We start from the raw sequence: 24,453 nt of genomic DNA on the forward strand, positions 1-24,453 counted from the left end.
ACATGCTCCCTGTTCTCTTCATCGGGAAAAGCAGGTACAAAGTTTGGACATTGTTTAAAAATACAATCCTAGAGGCGCAGTCCATATGTATTCCACGCATTAAGAAAGGTGGAAGGAAGGCAAAACGATTACCGTCATGGTTAAAAGGTGAGGTGAAAGAGGCTATTTTAGCCAAAAAATCATCCTTCAAAAATTGGAAGAAAGATCCATCTGAAGAAAATAGGATAAAACATAAGCATTGTCAAGTTAAGTGTAAAACATTGATAAAACAAGCGAAGAGAGAATTTGAAATGAAGTTGGCCATAGAGGCAAAAACTCATAATAAAACCTTTTTAAAATATATCCAAAGCAAGAAACCTGTGAGGGAGTCGGTTGGACCATTAGATGACCGAGGGGTTAAAGGGGCTCTTAGGGAAGATAAGGCCATTGCAGAAAGACTAAATGAATTCTTTGCTTCCGTGTTTACTAGTGAGGATGTTGGGGAGATACCAGTTCCGGAGTTGGTTTTCAGGGGTGATGAGTCAGACGAACTGAACGAAATCACTGTCAACCTGGAAGATGTAGTAGGCCAGATTGACAAACTAAAGAGTAGCAAGTCACCTGGACCGGATGGTATGCATCCCAGGGTACTAAAGGAACTCAAAAATGAAATTTCTGACCTATTAGTTAAAATTTGTAACCTATCATTAAAATCATCCATTGTACCTGAAGACTGGAGGGTGGCCAATGTAACCCCAATATTTAAAAAAGGCTCCAGGGGTGATCCGGGTAACTATAGACCAGTGAGCCTAACTTCAGTGCCGGGAAAAATAGTGGAAACTATCCTCAAGATCAAAATTGTAGAGCATATAGAAAGACATGATTTAATGGGACACAGTCAACATGGATTTACCCAAGGGAAGTCTTGCCTAACAAACCTGCTTCATTTTTTTGAAGGGGTTAATAAACATGTGGATAAAGGTGAACCGGTAGATGTAGTGTATTTGGATTTTCAGAAGGCGTTTGACAAAGTCCCTCATGAGAGGCTTCTACGAAAACTAAAAAGTCATGGGATAGGAGGCGATGTCCTTTCGTGGATTACAAACTGGTTAAAAGACAGGAAACAGAGAGTAGGACTAAATGGTCAATTTTCTCAGTGGAAAAGGGTAAACAGTGGAGTGCCTCAGGGATCTGTACTTGGACCGGTGCTTTTCAATATATATATCAATGATCTGGAAAGGAATACGATGAGTGATGTTATCAAATTTGCAGATGATACAAAATTATTCAGAGTAGTTAAATCACAAGCAGACTGTGATACATTACAGGAGGACCTTGCAAGACTGGAAGATTGGGCATCCAAATGGCAGATGAAATTTAATGTGGACAAGTGCAAGGTGTTGCATATAGGGAAAAATAACCCTAGCTGTAGTTACACGATGTTAGGTTCCATATTAGGAGCTACCACCCAAGAAAGAGATCTAGGCGTCATAGTAGATAATACATTGAAATCGTCAGCTCAGTGTGCTGCAGCAGTCAAAAAAGCAAATAAAATGTTAGGAATTATTAGGAAGGGAATGGTTAATAAAACGGAAAATGTCATAATGCCTCTATATCGCTCCATGGTGAGACCACACCTTGAATACTGTGTACAATTCTGGTCGCCGTATCTCAAAAAAGATATAGTTGCAATGGAGAAGGTACAGAGAAGGGCAACCAAAATGATAAAGGGGATGGAACAGCTCCCCTATGAGGAAAGGCTGAAGAGGTTAGGGCTGTTCAGCTTGGAGAAGAGACGGCTGAGGGGGGATATCATAGAGGTCTTTAAGATCATGAGAGGTCTTGAACGAGTAGATGTGACTCGGTTATTTACACTTTCGAATAATAGAAGGACTAGGGGGCATTCCATGAAGTTAGCAAGTAGCACATTTAAGACTAATCGGAGAAAATTCTTTTTCACTCAACGCACAATAAATCTCTGGAATTTGTTGCCAGAGGATGTGGTTAGTGCAGTTAGTGTAGCTGGGTTCAAAAAAGGTTTGGATAAGTTCTTGGAGGAGAAGTTCATTAACTGCTATTAATCAAGTTTACTTAGGGAATAGTCACTGCTATTAATTGCATCAGTAGCATGGGATCTTCTAGGTGTTTGGGTAATTGCCAGGTTCTTGTGGCCTGGTTTGGCCTCTGTTGGAAACAGGATGCTGGGCTTGATGGACCCTTGGTCTGACCCAGCATGGCAATTTCTTATGTTCTTATGTTTTTAAAGTTAGTGCTGTAAGGCAAGCATAGGGATTTCAAAATGTTTTATTCTATTTCAAAAGCAGGGGTGTCGTTAGCAACGGGCACATAGCCCGTGCTCCAAGTCTATATACAAGTGCCTCAAGTCTCATCGGCCTGCTAAGTTTTTAAAATTCAATTTCAATTTATCCTGCCAGCAGGCTGCTCCTGTAGGCAGCACTGCATCATGGGATCGGGGCGGTCAGAGGAAGTCAAAGCCATCTGTGCTCCGCTGGGATGCAGTAGAAAAGAAGTGACTGAAGAGGCTGCCGCATTGGTCAGATCCCCAGCCTTAAAAGAGGAGGCTGCTGCATCAGGCTGGGCAGCGCAGCTGAAGAGAAGAATACCGCGTCCAGTCCATGTGGTGGAAGAGAGGAAGCTATGGTGTTTGCTGGTTCGTGGGACTATAGAAAGGAGTAGGGATGTGAATCGTTTTTTGACAATTTAAAAAAATCGTCAGATATTTTTTAAATCGTCAAAAATCGTTAGAGTCGCGATACAATAGAAATTCCCCTGATTTATCGTGAAAAATCGTAAATCGGGGGAGGGGGGAGGGCGGGAAAACCGGCACACCAAAACAACCCCTAAACCCACCTGACCCTTTAAAACGAATCCCCCACCCTCCCAAACCCCCCCAAAATGTTTTAAATTACCTGGTGGTCCAGTGAGGGCGCGGGGAGCGATCTCCCACTCTCGGGCCATCGGCTACCACTAATAAAAATGGCACCGATGGCCCTTTGCCCTTACCATGTGACAGGGTATCCGTGCCATAAAGATGGCACCGGCCATCCAGTGCTCCTACCATGTGACAGTTGTTCACTGTTACAGCCAACCTAGATGGCAACTGACTGCCCTCAACTCATCCCCCTTCAGCTGATGCCACCTAATCTTCCACCCCCTCCCTCCTACCCGTTTAATCAACCAATCTCATGCCCTTGCTGCAGACCTTTCACCCCTCAGATTTTTGTATTGCCCTTCCCTTTATCCCAATGGCTGTATGTGTTTTATATTGTACCCTGCCCCGAACATCTCTTTGTTCATTTATGTACCCCGCTCTGAACATGGGAAGGGCGGGCAATAAGTGCTTTTAAGTAAATAAATAAATAAAACTTGTTTGGTTGATATATATATATATATATATATATATATATATATATATATATATATAATATTTTATCACACTAAACAAAACTCCCAGTAAGGGATGAAAAGCACTAATGTATTAAGTACATAGGCAGTATTACAAAATTAAAGGATTACTTTATTAACATATTCCAAACAATGAAAGAAAATAAATGAGCATATATAAAAAGAGCACAATTCGAGTTTTATATCAATGAGAAAACAATTCCTAGCTTAAATAAGTAAGATACTCAACCAGTGCGGTGTGAAACTCAAATATATCAATGATATGGCACAATAAAATGGCTTTGCATACTGTTACAATAAATGGTTAGTAAGAAACAAAATGTTCTAGCTAATTAACAATGTATTAAAACAAAAAGCTCTACTACCACGTATCCTCTAAATAAACCTGAACAATTCATAGTATTGTTATCTGTATATTCAAGCACCCATTATGCAAATCCACATACATGCATTTTTCTCACAGTAGCTGCAAAACCTTATGAGAAACCTTATGAGAAATCCTAAATCTGGTAAGACTGCCTTTGACTGTGATCAAATTTCCCGGGTGTTGTAAAGTCCTCAACAAGGCCCTGTTTCACCTAGACCTGCTTCCCAGGGGGAACCCTTGGAATGAAAGTGATCACGCAATATGAATGCCGTTTATACAAGAGTTAGATGTGCAACAAGAGAGTGAGAAATGCTAGCATGATGCTGCCTATAAATAAAGCTCTGGAATTTTTGCCAGAGGATGTGGTTAGTGCAGTTAGTGTAGTTGGGTTCAAAAAAGGTTTGGATAAGCTCTTGGAGAAGTCCATTAACGGCTATTAATCAAGTTTACTTAGGGAATAGCCACTGCTATTAATTGCATCAGTAGCATGGGATCTTCTTAGTGTTTGGGTAATTGTCAGGTTCTTGTGGCCTGGTTTGGCCTCTGTTGGAAACAGGATGCTGGGCTTGATGGACCCTTGGTCTGACCCAGCGTGGCAATTTCTTATGTTCTTATGTTCTTAAGTGTTCGGAGATAAAGTTCACACCAGCTTGAAATGGGATTTCTGAAAGTCAGGGACAAGTACCCAATGGGTTCCAAATCCACAAACAAGACCACTGCTCAATCTGCCCTTTCTGGTGGAGAAGGGCAGAGTATTTGTGAAAATGCAGTCACCGATCCCACAAAATGGCACCACTGTGTCTTCAACAAAATATTTTAGTGTGGCTTGGGCCAGGCGACTGGGAGCTGAGTGAGATAGATAGATAGATAGATAGTCCATTTGGTTTCACTAAGTGGCTGTATTTAGCAGCTCAAATTCTGGGTGCTGCACGAATAGCTGGTTTAAATCTGGTGGGCTATTTTTTAGCTAGATTTAGGGAATTTCAGCTGCAACCTAATTGCCCTTAAATATAACTGGATAAAACATTGCTGGCTAGTCTTATGCTATGCACCCCTAAATGCATACTGAAATTTGAAACATTGCAGAATGCCTAAAAATTGGGGAATTAATACTTTTATTGTATTCAGTACACTAATGTGTGTATTAGACTTGTTATACATAAAACATTAAGGGCCTAGTTTTTCTCCCTTTCTGTGTCTATGGGGGAAAAATATTTGTAAACCAGGCTCTAAATTTCCTTTCAAATCTCCATCTGCTGATGCAATAGTTTTTGAAAACATGCTTAATATTGGCCTCATTTGTTCATCCCAAGCACTTTTTAGGCACCTTTCTGCATGATTTCCTTCTCTAATCTAAAGGGCATGCAAATGCCCAATTTTCATATTATATTTGATGAGATGAAAAAGGCATTTAAAGTTTACCTACGCCAAATCCCTCACAGCATATAGTTTGATTATGGAATTTTACTAAACGTTAGTTAACATAAGAACATAAGAAATTCCATACTGGGTCAGACGAATGGTTCATACATACAAGTTTTCACACATTCTATTTCCTGAAATGTGAATGGAGCAGGTAGCAGCAGCCTCCTTTCTAGAGATGTGAATCGGAACCGGAATCTGATCGGTTCCGGTTCCGATTCAAAATCTTAAAATTTTTATCGTCCGGCTCGATTTTTTTTTTGTTATTGGCTGCGCCCGATCCGATAACAAAAAAACCCCCTCCCCCCACCCTCCCGAACCCCCAAAAACCGTTTTAAAATTACCTGGTGGTCCAGTGGGGGCGCGGGGAGCGATCTCCTGCTCTCGGGCCATCGGCTGCGTTAATAAAAATGGCGCCGATGGCCCTTTGCCCTTACCATGTGACAGGGAATCCGTGCCATTGGCCGGCCCCTGTCACATGGTAGGAGCACTGGATGGCCGGCGCCATCTTTCAGCCTTTTTACTATGTAATGCTAGTGGTTCCTGCATGCATTTCCTCATCCAGCATGCAAATTAATGAAGCATGTCTATCTCAGGATTATTTCTTTCGGATGGCCAGTGCTGACAGGGCTCCTTAATTAATCCTATTAGCAAAAGAAGTTGGGCTTGTACATGTCCATCATATTTTTAAAAGTGCCCAGATGTGTGCTTAAAACCCACTGTACGCACATCTGAAAAGTTTCCAAAAAGGGACAGGCCTGACCAAGAGAGTGTTATTATCTACATGCCCCAGTGCGTGCCGAGGTTCCCTGCCATGTAACTTTTCTTCTGTTCTGGATGACATGTTAGTCATAAAGTTAAAGGATCGAGCCATTTCTGCTGGGTTTAAAGGGTCCGGGGTAACTGGGGGGGTTTGGAGGACCTAGCTCTTAACTGTGCAAACTAGTGGACAAACTGATAAACTGGCAATGACGTGGTCACATGCCCCTTTTAAAATCCCCTGATTTAAACATAGAAGTGGGATTTGCTCATCCACTTAAAATTTGGCGCAGATGTGTGCGCAGCCAAGCTATTTTATACCATGCACATTAGCTATAAAATGGTAGCGTCCCTGGGTGCAGGATGATGCACATGTGCCAGTGTGTGCCCATGCACCAGTTTGAAAGTTACAATCCCTATTAATAGTATATCAAGGGTAATATAATCTACTTTAAGATTAAATCCTAGATGTCATTTTAAAATAGACTGTAAAGCTTTCATTTAGGCAATCAAAATGTTTATAGTGAAGACTGTTTGGCATTTTTAATCCACATTTATTGTGGATTTTTGATGTCTAATGCCCTTCCAGGCTCTACTCCCCCTTGCATATGTTAAATTTGTATATTTTATTTCATTTACATTTTTGTCTTTCTACCTACCATGCTTTTAATTAGCTGTTTATAGGTGTTTTGTTATATGTTTGTTCTGTTTATATGATGATATTGAATAATTGTGGTTGTAGCTCACTTTGAGCAATTTGGAAAGGTGGGGATATAAATATAGAAGACAACTTTCAAAAGACCTAGGCACCTAACTTTGAGTTGGGAGGTAAAAAGGGCAGCATCTGGAAAGCTATAAATACTAATGCTCATAGTGTGGGAAATAAAATCATGGATCATGGAAGAAGCTGATTTGGATGTAGTGGCTGATACATGGAAAATCATGACTGGGTTATAGTTACACCAGATTACAATATATTCAGGAAGGACCAGGCAGGAAGGGAGGGAGGAGGTGTGGTACTGTATATTAAACAACTGAATTGCAGGACTTACAAGATAAATAAGGCACTGTGAGTTAATCTAGAAAGAGGACATGGATCCCAGAAAGGAAGATATTCAAGCATGAATAAAAACCTGACTTTTTAAAAATGCTTAGAATCTAACAAATTATTTCAGAATCCTATGTCAACAAGAACTTATATTTAAATTTAAACTTTATCTGAATGCAGAGTTAACGATAACAAGAACAAAAAACAATAACAAGTAACGAGAGAACAAAGTAGCAAATAACAACCCTCTACAACCATGTAAATTTACTAAACAGAATCCCTATCCTACTAACCTATTTGCCCCCTCCTTCAGTTGAGACAAATAAGAACATCACCCTAGAATCATATGACCCACTTGAGTTCCTCCAGTATATATATCATACCAAAATATGTATCTTGTCAAAGTATATGTGACCCCAAAATCTATCTTACAAAAATGTGTTTTACCAATATATGTTACATCATAATGTAATGACCGAAGGATGCTTGTTACTTTTTGTAAACCATTGTGATCTTCACTTGGAATATAAAATAACTAATTAACTAAATAAATATTGGTACAATATACAAACCTCCATCATAGACAGAAGAAATGGATAGAGATTTAATGGAGGACATTCACAAAATTCCTATGAAAAGGGAGGTGCTATTGCTAGGGGATTTGGCTGCTGGATGTTGATTGGGACATCATGGCTGCAGTGTCTTCTAGAAGGAGGGAAATCCTGGATTCTCTGCAAGGAAAACTGTTCTGTCAATTGGAAACAGAATCCACATGGGAGGGGGCAATTCTGGACCTGATGTTTACCAATTATTCTGGACCTGGTTCTTACCAACAGGGACAGTATTTCTGATGTTGTAATGGATGATCATCTTGGATCCAGTGATCACTGGATAGTGTGGTTTAGTATTAGAGTGCAGATGAAGGTTCAGTCAAAGGTGAGGGTCCTAGACTTCAGGAAAATTAACTTTGTTAAAATTAGGGAGTGTCTCATGGAGTTGTTAGCTGAATGGGGAAATTTAGGGGAAATAATAGTGGGTTAAACTAAAAGGAAATATAAGGGTAACTAACCTTATTGTTAGGAAATTATATAAAGGAATGAGTCAAAAACAGCCGCAATGGTTTTCTAAAGTAGCTGAAAAGGTTAGTGCTCATAAACTATAGGAGATCACAGAGAGAGAGAAAGACAGGTTACTATCTGGATAGGGAAAGTAGGAATACAAAAATTCAAATGGGTCAAAAAAATAGATATAGTAAAACTGGGGATAAGAATTTTTTTTAGATATCTTAGTGATGGAAGTATAAAAGTGGCAATGTGAGCATATAGAAAGACATGGTTTAATGGAACACAGAATGGATTTACCCAAGGGAAGTCTTGTCTCACAAATCTGCTTCATTTTTTGAAGAGGTTATTAAACATGTGGATAAAGGTGAACTGGTAGATGTAGTGTACTTGGATTTTCAGAAGGCATTTGACAAAAGTCCCTCATGAGAAAAATGAGACCTATCTGGTTCTCAAAGGAGGTGGCTGACAAAATAAAAGCTAAAAGAACAGCATTCAAGAAATATAAAGAATCCCAAAGAGAAGAACACAAGGAAGAATATCTAGTGGAACAGAGGGAGACAAAGAAAGCAATCAAGAAAGCAAAAATTCAAGCAGAAGAAAGGATCGCCAAAGAGGTAAAGCAAGGTGACAAAACATTTTTCAGATACATCAGTGAAAGGAGAAAAGTCCAAAGTGGAATACTGAAATTGAAAGGTGAAAAGGATCAATGGGTGGAGACAGATGAAGAAATGGCAGAATTATTAAACGAATACTTCAGTTCTGTGTTCACTAAAGAAGACCCTGGAGAAGGACCGTCGCTAGTTAACAAGAAAATAGAGGGGAATGGAGTAGATGTAACTCCATTTACAGTAGAGAATGTATGGGAAGAGCTGGGGAAACTGAAAGTGGACAAAGCCATGGGGCCTGATGAGGTTCATCCCAGGATACTGAGGGAGCTCAGAGATGTGCTGGCGGGTCCGCTGTGTGACCTGTTCAATAGATCCCTAGAAACGGGAGTGGTGCCGAGTGATTGGAGAAGAGCGGTGGTGATTCCACTTCACAAGAGTGGAAACAGAGAAGAGGCTGAAAACTACAGACCAGTTAGCCTCACCTCGGTAGTGGGAAAAGTAATGGAGTCGCTGTTAAAAGAAGGAATAGTGAACTATCTACAGTCAGAAGAATTGCTGGACCAGAGGCAGCATGGATTCACCAGGGGAAGATCCTGTCAGACAAATCTGATTGACTTTTTTGACTGGGTAACCAAGGAATTGGATCAAGGAAGATCACTCGATGTCATCTACTTGGACTTTAGCAAGGCTTTTGATATAGTCCCGCACAGGAGACTGGTGAATAAAATAAGAAGCTTAGGAGTGAGTGCCAAGGTGGTGGCCTGGATTGCAAATTGGTTGATGGACAGAAGACGATGTGTGATGGTAAATGGAACTTACTCTGAAGAGAGAGTGGTGTTGAGCGGAGTGCCACAGGGGTCGTTGTTGGGACCGGTCCTGTTCAATATCTTTGTGAGTGACATTGCAGAAGGATAGAAGGTAAGGTTTGTCTTTTTGCGGATGACACTAAGATCTGCAGTAGAGTGGACACACCGGAAGGAGTGGAGAGAATGAGATGGGATCTAAGGAAGCTGGAAGAGTGGTCAAAGATATGGCAGCTAGATTCAATGCCAAGAAGTGCAGAGTCATGCATATGGGGTATGGAAATCCGAATGAACTGTATTCGATGGGGGGAGAAGGGCTGATGTGCACGGGGCAAGAGAGAGACCTTGGGGTGATAGTGTCAAATGATCTGAAGTCGGCAAAACAATGTGACAAGGCGATAGCTAAAGCCAGAAGAATGCTGGGCTGCATAGAGAGAGGAATATCGAGTAAGAAAAGGAAGTAATTATCCCCTTGTACAGGTCCTTGGTGAGGCCTCACCTGGAGTACTGTATTCAGTTCTGGAGACCGTATCTCCAAAGAGACAGAGACAAGATGGAAGCGGTCGAGAGAAGGGTGACCAAAAAGGTGGAAGGTCTTCATCGAATGACTTATGAGGAGAGATTGAAGAATCTAAATATGTACACCCTGGAGGAAAGGAGGAACAGAGGTGATATGATACAGACTTTCAGATACTTGAAAGGTTTTAACGATCCAAAGACAACGACAAACCCTTTCCGTCGGAAAAAAGTCAGCAGAACCAGGGGTCACGATTTGAAGCTCCAGGAAGGAAGACTCAGAACTAATGTCAGGAAGTATTTCTTCATGGAGAGGGTGGTGGATGCCTGGAATGCCCTTCCAGAGGAAGTGGTGAAGACCAGAACTGTGAAGGACTTCAAAGGGGTGTGGGATAAACACTGTGGATCCATAAAGTCTAGAGGATGTGAATGAAGAGTGGGTGGCTCGCGGGAATGACGGTTACTGCCTGGAGATAATACCGTTATTCAATAAACATATACACTAGGGATGTGAATAGTTTTTGAACAATTAAAACGTCCAAAATCGTTAGAGTGCACGATACAATACATATGCCCCCGATTTATCGTCAGGGGCATTTGTATTGTATCGTTAAATAGGGCGCGGGAAAACCGGCACACCAAAAAAACCCTAAAACCCACCCCAAACCTTTAAAACAAATCCCCCACCCTCCCGAACCCCCCCAAAATGTTTTAAATTACCTGGGGTCCAGTGGGGGGGTCCCGGCGCGATCTCCCTCTCTCTGGCCACGGCTGCGTTAAGAGAAATGGTGCCGGTAGCCCTTTGCCTTTATCATGTGACAGGGCAAAGGTAGCGCCGGCGCCATTTTGAAGATTGGCAATACGGCCCGCGTGCAGGAGGTCGCTCCCGGACCCCTGCTGGACTTTTGGCAAGTCTTGTGGGGGTCAGGAGGCCCCCCCAAGCTGGCCAAAAGTCCCTGGGGGTCCAGCGGGGGTCCGAGGGCGATCTCCTGCACGCATGACGTCGGGAGCCAGGAACCAAAATGGCACCGGCGCTGCCTTTGCCCTGTCACATGATAAAGGCAAAGGGCTACCGGCACCATTTCTCTTAACGCAGCCATGGCCAGAGAGAGGGAGATCGCGCCGGGACCCCCCCACTGGACCCCAGGTAATTTAAAACATTTTGGGGGGGGGGTTCGGGAGGGTGGGGGATTTGTTTTAAAGGTTCGGGGTGGGTTTTAGGGTTTTTTTGGTGTGCCGGTTTTCCCGCCCTCCCCCGATTTATGATTTTTAACGATTTTTAAAAAAAACAAAACACGACGATCAGATTTCCCTCCCCCCCAGCCAAAATCGATCGTTAAGACGATCGATCACACGATTCACACCCCTAATATACACGGTTAATGCGACTCCAACATTGCTCCAAGCTTCAACAGCAAGAGGAAATGTGGAAAAAGATTTGCATTCCCAAAAAACGGGGAGTAGCTTGCTTGTTACGGCGGTTACTACCCCAAACCAAAATAAGACTGATACTTCACTTTCAATGCATAACCAGCATAGCTCTCTGCTTCAACGGCAGGGGAGAAAGTCTGATACTTCGGCATATCCAGCATAGTTCTCTGCGTCAACGGCAGGGAAGAAAGTCTGATACTCATGCATATCCAGCATAGCTCTCTGCTTCAACGGCAGGGGGAATGAAGAAAAGTGGATCTATATACAGACAACAACCAACAAGGACTGAATCACATAGTCTGGGTAAACAAATAAGCATGGGTGTAGCTTGCTTATTGCGGCGGTTACCACCCCTAACTAAGCTAGATAGATATATATTTATTTATTTATTTATTTATTTGAAACTTTTTATATACCGGTATTAGTATGCATACATCATACCGGTTCACATTGTAACTAAAGGCAGAAATTACAATCAACAGGGAGGGGAAAACAAGGAGGATTATACAAAGAGCAGGGGGCATAGAAATTAAAGCATTAAAACTGTAACGAGCTATTTACAGGACTATATACAAATTTAAGCAGGTTACTTACAAGAGTAAAAGCAGGGGGCATAGAAATTAGAGCATTAAAACTGTAACGTGCTATTTACAGGAAAATATACAAATTTAAGCGGGTTACTTACAGGAAAAGTATAAGAGAGGGTTCAATAGGGCAGGGGTTGGTAGGGGAGGGGGAGGGGGGGGGTGGAGAAATTAGTCAGGGTAGAGGGGGGGAGGAGGTGAAGGTTAGTCAGGGTAGGCTTGTCGGAAGAGCCATGTTTTAAGTTTTTTTTCTGAACTTGGAGTAACATGGCTCCAGCCTGAGTGTGGTGGGGAGGGCGTTCCATTGTTTAGGGCCTGCAATGGATAGGGCGCGATCCCTAGTAGAGGTGAGGTGGGCTTTTTTTAAGGGGGGAATGGAGAGGGTGCCTTTATTGACAGTTCGGGTGGGTCGTTCAGTGCGTATGGGACAAAAGGGTTCATCTAGCCAGTTAGAGTTGTATGAGTGGATGGATTTGTGTACTATGGTTAAGATTTTAAAAAGAATTCGGGATGCGATGGGGAGCCAGTGGAGTTCTTTGAGTATAGGAGTGATGTGATCAGCTTTCCGTGAGTTGGTAATGACCCTGGCGATGGCATTTTGGAACATTTGTAAGGGTTTGGTAGTGGAGGAGGGTAGACCAAGGAGGAGGGCGTTACAGTAGTCGAGCTTTGATGAAAGGGTGGCTTGGATGACGGTACGGAAATCATGATAGTGGAGGAGGGGGTCTGAGTTTCTTCAGGATATTGAGCTTGAAGAAACCTTCTTTGAGGATGATGGTGTTCTGTTTTTTTAGATTGAGTTGTTGATCTAGGATTACTCCATGGTCTCTTACAGTAGTGTGGGGCATTATGGTGCTGAAAGCTGGGTCGTTGGAGATCAGGGGTTTGGGAGGGAGGTGAGGAGAGATGAGGAGCAGCTCCGTTTTAGAGGAGTTTAGTGCAAGGTGGATGTTGGAGAGGAAGTCATTTATGTTAGCAAGACATGTGTTCCAGAAAGCAAGGGCATCTGAGAGAGAGTTGTGAATGGGAATGATGATTTGCACGTCATCTGCATAGAGGTAGAATTTGAGGCCGAGGTCTGTGAGGAGATGACATAGAGGAGTGAGATAGATATTGAAAAGGGTAGAGGAGAGAGAGGAGCCTTGGGGGACACCTTGAGACAAGGGGTATAGTGTGGAGTTGGCGTTTCCTATCTTGACGGAGAACTTTCTGTTAGATAGATAGGATTTGAACCATAGCAGGGCTAGGCCTGAGATACCTATTTCGGTTAAGCGGTTGATGAGGTGGTTATGAGGTGGTTATTTCACTTAGATGCAGCTCCAACACTGCTCTTTGCATTAATGGTGGGGGTGGAAGGGAAATAGAACCAAAGGATTACTAAGAGCCAAGAATAACAGATAAGTATGAGAAAAAGAAGTGCGAAGCTTGCTGGGCAGACTGGATGGGCCATATGGCCTTCTTCTGCCGTCATTTCTATGTTTCTATGTTTCTAAGAAAACTAAAAAAGTCATGGCATAGGAGGTGATGTCCTTTCATGGATTACAAACTGGTTAAAAGGCAGGAAACAGGGAGTAGGATCAAATGGTCAATTTTCTCAGTAGAAAAAGGTAAACAGTGGAATGCCTCAGGGATCTGAACTTGGACTGTGTTTTTCAATATATTTATAAATGATCTGGAAAGGAGTACTATGAGTGAGGTAATCAAATTTGCAGATGATACAAAATTATTCAGAGTAGTTAAATCACAAGCAGATTGTGATAAATTGTAGGAGGACCTTGCAAGACTGGAAGATTGGGCATTAAAATGGCAGATGAAATTTAAAGTGGACAAGTGCAAGGTGATACTTATAGGGAAAAATAACCCATGCTATAGTTACACGATGTTAGATTCCATATTAGGAGCTACCACCCAGGAAAAAGATCTAGGCATCACAGTAGATAATACATTGAAATCGTCGGCTCAGTGTGCTGTGGCAGTCAAAAAAGCAAAACAGAATGTTAGGAATTATTAGGAAGGGAAGGGTGAATAATGTCATAATGCCTCTGTATCGCTCCATGGTGAGACCTCACCTTGAGTACTATGTACAAGTCTGGTCGCTGCATCTCAAAAAAGATATAGTTGCACTGGAGAAGGCACAGAGAAGGGCAACCGAAATGATACAGGGGATGGAACAGCTCCCCTATGAGGAAAGACTAAAGGGGTTAGGGCTGTTCAGCTTGGAAAAGAGACTGAGTGGGGATATAATAGAGATCTTTAAAATCATGAGAGGACTAGAACGGGTAAATGTGAATTGGTTATTTACTCTTTTGGATAATAGAAGGAATAGGGGGTACTCCATGAAGTTAGCAAGTAGCACATTTAAAACTAATTGGAGACAATTCTTTTTCACTCAACGCACAATTAAACTCTGTAATTTGTTGCCAGAGGATGAGGTTAATGCAGTTAGTGTAGCTGTGTTTAAAAAAGGTTCGGATAAGTTCTTGGAGGAGAAGTCCATTAACTGCTATTAATCATGTTGATTTAGTGAATAGCCACTGCTATTATTGGCATCAGTAGCATGAGATCTACTTAGTGTTTGGGTACTTGCCAGGTACTTGTAGCCTGGATTGGCCACTGTTGGAGACAGGATGCTGGGCTTGAATGACCTTCGGTCTGACCCAGTATGGCAATTTCTTATGTTCTTATGTAGAAGATAAGAGGAAAAAGCAAAATTGCTTTAGAAATGTTTCTATTTAGTGTTCACTGTGTAATGTCCTGGAGCAGGACCACATAAAACAAACACAAATAAGACTGGAAGTGAAGTAAACTTCCATCAATTGTCAGAAAAGTGTTTTTCTGAGGAGCTAACTAAACTTAAAGTAGTTAAGGCAAAGGGACCAGATAGGATACATCAAAGAGTACTAAAGGAACTCAGAGAAGTTCTGGCAACTCTGCTGGCTGACCCTTTCAATGCTTCTTTAGAGTTGGGAGTAGTTCCAAAGGACTGGAGTTAGGCAAATATTCCTATTCATAAAAGTAGAAGTAAGGAGGAGGCTAGGAACTACAGGTCAGTTAGTCTGACTTCTGTGTTTACCAAATTGATGGAATCGATGCTAAAACAGAGGATAGTGCAGTTTCTAAAATCCAATGAATTTCAAGATCTGAGGTAGCATGATTTTACCAGAAGTATATCTTGTCAGACAAATCTGATCAATTTCTTTGATTGGGTAACCAGAGACTTGGATTAAGGAACAGCACTAGATATAGGGGTAGATTTTATAAATTTGCGCGAGGGCGTACTTTTGTTTGCGCACCAGGCGCGAACAAAAGTACGCTGGATTTTATAAGATACGCCCGTAGTCGCGCATATCTTATAAAATCCGGGGTCGGCGCGCGCAAGGGGGTGCACATTTGTGCAACCTGTGTGCGCCAAGCTCGTCGTGCATTGCCTGTTCCCTCCGAGGCCGCTCCGAAATCAGAGTGGCCTCGGAGGGAACTTTCCTTCGCCCTCCCCCCACCTTCCCCTCCCTTCCCCTCCCTTCCCCTACCTAACCCACCCCCCCGGCCCTATCTAAACCCCCCCCCCCCTACCTTTGTTGCCAGATTTACGCCTGCTTTCAGGCGTGATGGTGCGCCAGCAGGCTGCTGGCACGCCATCACCCAACCCGGGGGCTGGTCCGGAGGCCTCGACCATGCCACCGGCCGGCGCCACTCCCCCTGTCCCGCCCCGGGACTTACGCGCGTCCCGGGGCTGTGTGTGCGCCGGCGGCCTATGCAAAATAGGCGCGCGCAGCGCATTTAAAATCCGGCCCATAATGTACTTGGATTTCACTAAGGCCTTTGACACAGTTCCGCGTAGGCGACATAAATTGAGTACCTTTGGGGATCGGTCCTTGGACTGGTTCTTTTCAACATTTTCATGAGCGACATAGTGGAAGGACTGTCAGGAGAGGTTTGTCTATTTGGCGACCATGCCAAAATTTGCAACAGGGAGACAGCCAGGAAGGTGTAGAAAACATGAGGAGGCATCTAGCAAAGCTTGAGGAATAGTCTAAGGTCTGGCAGCTGAGATTTAATGCTAAAAAAAAAAAAGCAATCAAATATTTAGGATGCAAAAAACCAAGGACCAGGTACAGTATTGGGGATGAAGTTCTTTTAAGCATGAAAGAAGAGGGAATCTGGGGATAATTATATCTGATGAACTTAAGGTGACTGACCAGGTGGATAAAATGACAGCAAAAGCCAGAAAGATGCTTGACTGCATAGGGAGAGCAATGGGTCAGCAGAAAAGGGGAGGTGATATTGCCCCTGTATAGGTCCCTGGTGAGACCTCATTTGGAATAATGCATACAATTCTGGAGACCACACCTTTAAAAGGATATAAATCAGTAAGAGTCAATCCAGAGGATGGCTACTAAAATTAGTGGTATTTGTTCTAAAGCATATGGGATAGGGATGTGCATTTGTTTTCAACGAAATAGGAAATGAAGATGGGGGGCTGACAAAACGAAAGGAAAACCCACAAAATTTCGTGTGGTTTTCCTATCTTTTTTTGGGGGGGGAGAAGGGGTACATTAAAAAAACAAACCCCAAACCCACCCCAACCCTTCAAATTTAATTAATTACAACCCCCCACCCTCCCGACCCCCCCCCCCCCAAAAAAAAACTTGTGGAAAGTCCCTGGTGATCCAGCGGGGGTCCTGGGAGCAATCTCCCCCTCTCGGGCCGTCAGCTGCCAGTAATCAAAATGGCGCCAGTGGCCCTTTTCCCTTATCATGTGACAGGGGCTACTGGTGCCATTGGTTGGCCCCTGTCACATGGAGTAATGGATGGCCCATACCATTTTTAAGATTGAGAAATTATTCAGACCCCCTTCACTTTTTCCATTTTTTGTTACATTACAGCCTTATTCTAAAATGAATAATATGCACTTTTCCCCACTCAATCTACAGATTTGTTTTTTTTGTTTTAAATTAATTTTAATTTTTGTTTTAAATTAATTTGCACAGATTTCTACAAACCTGATTTCAGTTTGTTATTATGGGATATTGTGTATAGATTGAGGAAGGAAAAAAAAGCATATCCATTTTAGAATAAGGCTGTAATGTAACAAAATGTGAAAAAAGAGAAGGGGGTCTGAATTCACTGTATTTATTCTTTTAAAATTGGGAATTTTCAATTGTTACCAGTGCCGAATGATTGTATCGGAGGAGGTAGTTTATAAATTTTATAAAACTAAATTAGTTGGGCAGATGGGCAGACTAGATAGGCCATATGGTCTCTTCTGTCGTCGCATTTTTATGTTTCTAGATCTTTGGAATACTGAATTCATGCCTTATCTGCATGCCTAAGTTTAAGGCCATTAAATGTGGGCAGGAACAGGTAGGAGGATAGATTGGGAGAGTGAAATTAGACGCTCAGTGTTAATTTCCAGTGCTGGTGCCTAATTTAGGGACCTAAAGTTACATGAATTAATGTCAACCTTAAATTTAGGGACCTTTGCTATATTCATGTTGTGTAACAGTCGGAACGGCCTCTAAAGGCCTTGTATTCTGTTACACTGCGGGATGTTTAGTGTTCCCTTGGGCCTCAGCCCGACCCCAGACAGATCCAGGTCTGAACTGAGGGTTGGCGACGTGTCCCAGCATTGGAGCATGCTGGGACACGTCCCCCCCACCCTCCCATGGTCTTACCCTCTGCCAGGCCTGCAAGCTCCCAGTGCCAACAACAAGATGATGTTGGTAGGTGAACGGTCCTCCGACCGTTCCGAGCCCTTTCGGACCTGCCGCTTGGATCGGCATGGAGCAGCAGGTTGGCCTGAGGATGAGGGCAAACGGAAGCCTTGACACGAAGACATGACACCAAGATTGATGTGACGGCATCACATACAAGGGTTGAAGCGAAGACATGACACCAAGGCTATTGAAGACATGACACCAGGGCTGATGCAGACATGACACTAGGGCTGTTGAAGACATGACACCAAGGCTGATGCAATGACATCAGAGACGAGACGAGGAACTTGACGAAGTCCTGATGAGACGAGAAGCTGGGCAGGTAGACATTGGCACTGTCTCTCAGGGTGCCCTACTCAGCCCGAGGAGGCTGGTCATGGACCACACGGAGAGCGGGACAAGCATAGGAGAGGATCCAGTTGAGGTGGGACTCCGATGACAAAGCCGATGTCATCCGAAGCACCACAAAGGCTGGCAGGACAAGACGGCTCAGGAGCACAGGACACCAGTCACGGACCACCCTGTCCCACTGCGTGCCCTACACAGCCCGAGGAGGCTGGTCACAGACCACGCGGAGAGCGGGACAAGCATAGGAGAGGATCCAGTCGAGGTGGGACTCCGACAACAAAGCCGATGTCATCTGAAACACCACAAAGACTGGCAGGACAAGACGGCTCAGGAGCACAGGACGCCAGTCCACTGCCAGCATCTCCCATGACGGCGACCCGTCACCCGGAGATCCAAGGCCGGCAGAACAGAAGGCTCCGGAGCAAGAACGAACACCAAGGAGGGCTAGAACACCAGGAAGCGAGACATCAGGAGATGAGACACCAGGACACCTGACAGGGACCTCAGGCAATGAAGACATGGCATGACGAGACGACAAGATGAGACGAGGAGCTCTACGAAGAAGACAGAAGACCTGACGGAGCTCTGGCAGGCAGGAGCCTCCAGGACTGAAGACACTCTGATGCAAGGCAACGAACAATTGCAAGACCAGCCCTTTTATAGGGCTGCATCAGGAAACAGTCACTAGGTGGGGCCCAGGGCATATCCGGCCATGGGCCCTTTAAATGTAGAAGAGAGGCACGGCCGCACACCTAGGAGAAGCAGGAAGCAGGCTGTGCAGGACCGTGGACAGTGGTCCTGCCTGAAGTCGACGTGCAGAAGTAGGGCTAGGTCTGGGAAGCAGGCCCCGATGACGGCAGCGGCTCAGCCACTGCAGGAGGCCCCGGGGGCTACTCAGCCGCCAATCCAGGCCGGGGCTTGCGGTCTCCGGCCGCGAAGATCACGGGGACATCAGCGGCAGCTCCATGCCACGAAGATGGCAGGAAGTCTGTGGCTTCAGCCGCGGTGAAGAGGAGACCCGATGGGCGGCCGCCGGGCTGCAGCGGGAAGGCAAGTCCATGGCTCCGGCCGCAAAGAAGGCCCGACTTCGGCGGCTCCATGCCGCGTTGGGAAATGGAGCAAGTCAGCAGCATGGGGTGAGGTAAGGTGCCTGCTCGTGGGGATTAGCTCCGCGGGCAGGATTCATAACAATTCATCCCAAAATTAAAGCAGCTAAAGTCAGCTCAATATAATGGTAACTTGTAAAGAGGCGGGCGAGCCGTGTATTTGCTGGGGTTTTAAAATCCAGCCATAAGTTTGCACCTGAAGCAACAGAGGGTGACGTGACTTGCCCAGGATCACTAACATAGAACATAGTAATGATGGCAGAAAAAGACCAAATGTTCCATTTAGTCTACTCAGCAAGCTTCCTATGGTAGCAACTGCCACTCTGTGCAGATTACCCTCAAGCCTTATGTATTAAAAAAACATCATTTTTACTTGGTGAGAAGCCTTCTTGATAGTTCAGATAATGCTGCTTGACATGCTTTGCTTTTGAACTTGGCGGTAGAAGCAGTCCTGTGCTTTTTCCCTTATGTCAGTACCCCAGACCATAAACATTGGGGCCTGTGTTGGTTGTCTTCTGAATCCATTTACCCTTTTCCCCAAAAGGAGCAGCAGCTGGATTTAAATCCTTGATTCACAGCCCGCTGCTCTAACTACTAGGTCATTCATCCACCTACAAAGTGGAAGCAGTACAAAGTTCCCACATACTTTGCACCTGTTTAATCTGTGTGTGGGGGGCAGAACACCGCACATATTTTCGAAAATGGAAATGTACATGTGTTATATACTCCCCCAGCCTTAGCACATTTTCAGTAACACCTCTTTTTAATCCAAGAAAAAGCATGCGTGCTCTGAAAGCCCGTGAATACTTTTTAATCACCGTGAGGATGGTTTTCAACAGGAAAAGTTAAGCAGAAAACTGCTCAACTATATGGCTAAATGAAAACCTCAAAGTCTGACCATTTGGGAAAACATGCAAATGAGGAACCATGGAGAATTTGTGGTCTTAGTAAAATAATCCTGAAAAAGCAAAAATATAAGAAATCTATGGAAAAAATAAGAAGAATTAGGGAGAGTGGGTAATGGAAAGCACTTGCACTGATGGTTTGAGGACTGTATGTACTGCAGCCCTGTGGCTTTAACTCCTTAAGAACCAAGGAGGTAACTTTAGAGAAGGCCACAGAGAAAACCACAGCCATTGATTAGAGAAAAAAATATTTCTGTCTTCTATCTAGTCTTTATTTCTCAAAACATCAATTTTTAACATCTTAACTATTGCAGCCAATAACTGTTCAAATTCTTTATATTGAAAAGAATACAAACAGAATGTGAAACAAAGCATGTGCAAACAGAAGTTTAAGATCTGCAAATAATCCCAGGCCACCTGCTCCATAGCCTTGCTGAAGGAAACAGATGGTGTCAGTGTGTGACTGATTCTATTAAACTATAGTAGTACTTAGAATAATACTGTTTACCTTGCCTAATTACCAGAGAAAAGTCAGAAGCAGTTTAATTATATTTATGAAAGTAAGATTTTTTTAATTAGGTGTAGTAAAATGTTATTTCAGCAATTGTTCATAGTCTGTTTTTACATTCTAGCACACAGCTGAACATTGCTATTTTAATTAAGGTTATATAAAACAGAATGTTTCAAAATTCTAGGCCAGGTCTTTTCCCTTCTTTAAAGATGATAAAAGTGTATGTCCTACCTGTTACCCCAGGACAGGTTCACTTGGTATAGAAGAATCTGGACTGTCTGCCCTGTATCCTTTCTAAACTTCCTCACTTTCAAACCTCTATAAATATAAACCAACTGTATTTTATGCATTTGGTTTTCAGAGCTGCTAATTCCAGTCTGACCCAGTCCTGAATCTTCTCTAGATGACCTCCAGTCACTAAGATGGCTTTCCCAGTTGTTTCTATAGCAGCAGATACCACCAATGAGCCATCTTAATGGCTTACCTTTATTTCTGTTTATTCCATTTTGATTCATTTTTCTCTCCTGGTCTGGTACCACTTCTGGCCTAATCTGCTTATTCAGGGTCAGAACTGGGGGTATGTGTAGCAGGGACCTTCACGCCTCCAGGAGAAATACATACTGAAGTGAAAACAAGCCTGAGCTCTTCTGTAGCTGAATACAATGATTTTTTACCTGGGAAAATGGGATAGAAAGCAATAAATATTTTATATATACAGTTTCAAGGTTCCTTATAGGTGATTGTGCTGGAATATAAGCAGCACAACAGGCAGGGAGAAAGATGGAGAGTGGATTTACTAATGCAAGTTACATCTTATCCAGAAGCCTTTGCAGGCTCGCCTCTCCCAGGCAGGAGACAAGACATGGCTTTGGGAGGGGGATGGGGCAGTGGCAGTATTAACCCTTTGCTGTCTGTACTGGAGAATGACCTTCTGGCATTAGTTCTCCAACAAAATTTACATGTGAACTTTTTGTAATTTTGTTCTTTAAAAAAAAATCGTTTTCACAAAAATCTATTATAAAAGATCAGCTGTGCATCCCTACTTGTCTATTTACTGAAGACAACAGTACTTCCTGTACACCTTAGTTTGCAAACTAATTAGCTGAACATGTAAAAATTGTGATGGTTTCTCAAATTAGTTTGCCATTTTTTCCTATTAAAAGTCAATGAGGATTTCCATGAATCGCTGGATCAGTATTGGATTTTTAAGCAAATTCACCAGCTCATAAAATTCAACAGCAGGCATATCTAAAATGCTATCTATAAATTGGCAATTCTTCATTGAACCTCAAAGAATCTGCTTGAATTTTCCTCAGATTCACAAAAAGTATGTTATATATATATGTGTGTGTGTGTATATGTGTATATGTATGGGGGGTAATTTTCAAAAGGAGTTACACATGTAAATAACTACTATTGTAGCAATTTTCAAAAGCCATTTACTGGAGTAAAGTGCACTTACACAAGTAAATCCTATGGACAATTCAATGGCATATATTATAGCAATTTTCAAAAGCCCACTTACTCAAGTAAAGTGCATTTACTCGAGTAAAACCCTGTTTTACTCGAGTAAATGCTTTTTAAAATCAGGCCCATAATGTATTTCCCCAGTGGGTCTAAAGAAAAGATAAAAATTCTGTTGAACTCGAGCCAGTCCAAAATTTGCTTAGCTCCAGTTTGACCTCTAATTATCCACACATATCTATCATTATATTCTGGGATGGATTAATTTGTGCAGAATAAAATAAGGCATCTGCCTACCTTTGTAATGTTTACCTGCAGGATAATGGACTAATTTCATCAGATGAGCAGACCTGAGTTGATTTTTTTTCCATTGCTTCACAAAAGCACGCTGACTGCTATGATCAGTCCAAAGGTGTTAACAGCTGTAGTATAGTAACAGTTAATGCAGTTAATAAATTGCAAATAGTGAAGTAAAATTTAAGACCCGCGCATATGTTAGCTGGCGCGCACACATGGATGCGCCAATTTTAAAACATACACGCATTTATGCACATGTGTTATAAAATAGACAATCCTTGCATACATGCATGCATGATTTTATATTGATGCACGCATGTGCGTGTGAATGTTATCTCGAGCATGTAAGTGGGGGAAGTTTTAGTAGGTACACGCAGCGACGCAAAAGGCCTTTTTCCCAGTTCGCTCCAGCAAAGGAGAGGACTTCCTAAACTCTCTAGCTAACTTGCTTCCCTTTCACCTTATTACCCCGACCCTTAAAACCTTGCTAACTAGTGTATTTTGTTTGGTTACACGACTTACACGTTGTCCATACCAGAAGTAAAGTTACACAGTAGGGGACCCTAGCCCGATCTTGTGCGTGTAAATACTTAAGCGCGCTGGATTCATGTTACAGACCCAGCTTGCCCATGCTCCGCCCATACTCCGCCCATACCATGCCCAAGCTCCTCCCCTTTTGGTGAGAAAAATGTTTATGCATTTAGCAGGAGATAAGTGCGCATCTGCGCGGCACACCAGGACACGTATCTCCTGGCTTTTCTCCTGGCTTTGGCACACATATTCCCTGGCTTTGGCACACGTAGGGCTTTTAAAATCGACCAGAGTATATTTTAAATTGTATATTTTTATCTATCTATCTATCTATATAGATATATATATAGGATATGTTATACTGTACAGTATAGAACATTACATGATAATAGTTAATAAATTAGATGAAATGTGTTTGGAAGACCAATAATATTAAAGCAACTGTCCATGACAATCTTGGCCTCTAATTCCACTACCATTTCTACATAGTATTTTCTTCAAAGGGATATTGCGATCTCAATATATTAATATTTTTAATATAGAAAATTATCCCATAATGAATATGTTGCCATCTCATTTCAGCTCTTTGTAGGTGAGTTAACTCAAATATGCCCACAACAACTTCATCAGTTTCAAATATGAAAGATTTCTGCTTTAGTCAGTTAATTGATGCGTAAGTGAATGAACATCTGGAAATAGGGTTTCAAATTTTTTGTAATGCCACAAAAAGTTGTCCAGCAGAATTTTCCTGGTATTCCTTTGCCTACATGTAAACTAAAAAATGTTTTCATTTTGTTTGTAATTTCTTTCATTTATTTGAAATGAAATAAATTGCAAAAGGAATAAAGAAAAAAAAGGAAAACCCCCCCCCCAAAAATGGAACTGAAAAATGGAATTGAGACCCCACACCTGTCCCCCCATCACTCCTTCTCACTGCCAAAATTAAAAAATAAAGGTACCCCAGGCAGGTCAGGCTGGGCCTACCTTTCTGCCCTCTCTTCCTCCCAAAAAAGACCATGAGGGTCGCCAAAGGGAGCAGGAGCATTCCCAAGTTACTCTTGCCTCGCTGGGTCCCTATTCAGAAAGGTGCCTGCTAATGCCACTTTATTGTATAGAGGCACCTCCATTCAATAAAATGATGCCAGCCTAGAGGCCAGCCACCAGTATTTTGAATAGGTCCTGGCAGGGCAGGAGTGACTAGGGATCGCTCTTGGCACTTTGGGACTTCAGCACCTGCTCCCTTCCTCACAGGGATGGGGTAGCTAAGGTGTTCAGTGGAGTAGGCCTGGCATAGTGAGCCCATGGTATATTTCATTTTTAAATTACATTTTGCTAGTGAAAGAAGCAGGGGTGACTGCTAAAAAGGAAAATGAAATGAAAAATAAAAATGGTTTTCCAATCCTTTCATTTTTGAAACAAAACGAATCAGGAAATTACATTTCAAACGAAAGCACATTCCTAATACAACACATTTGGCCATCGCAGTGGGAATGGTCTCCATAGATATTCCATATATACCTGCAATAGTATACTCGCAACTCGAATTTTGGAGTTGTCCCAAATTCTTGGC

At 42.8% G+C, this 24,453-nt stretch overlaps 1 protein-coding gene across 3 annotated transcripts in view; it reads left to right on the forward strand.

Moving 5' to 3' along the window:
- Positions 1-24,453, forward strand: part of APBA2 (amyloid beta precursor protein binding family A member 2) — a 422,528-nt gene that overhangs the window by 141,925 nt on the left and 256,150 nt on the right. The gene's annotated exons all lie outside the window — the stretch shown is intronic.

Source organism: Rhinatrema bivittatum, chromosome 13 (assembly GCF_901001135.1).
Source record: "Rhinatrema bivittatum chromosome 13, aRhiBiv1.1, whole genome shotgun sequence".
Taxonomy (NCBI): Eukaryota; Metazoa; Chordata; class Amphibia; order Gymnophiona; family Rhinatrematidae; genus Rhinatrema; species Rhinatrema bivittatum.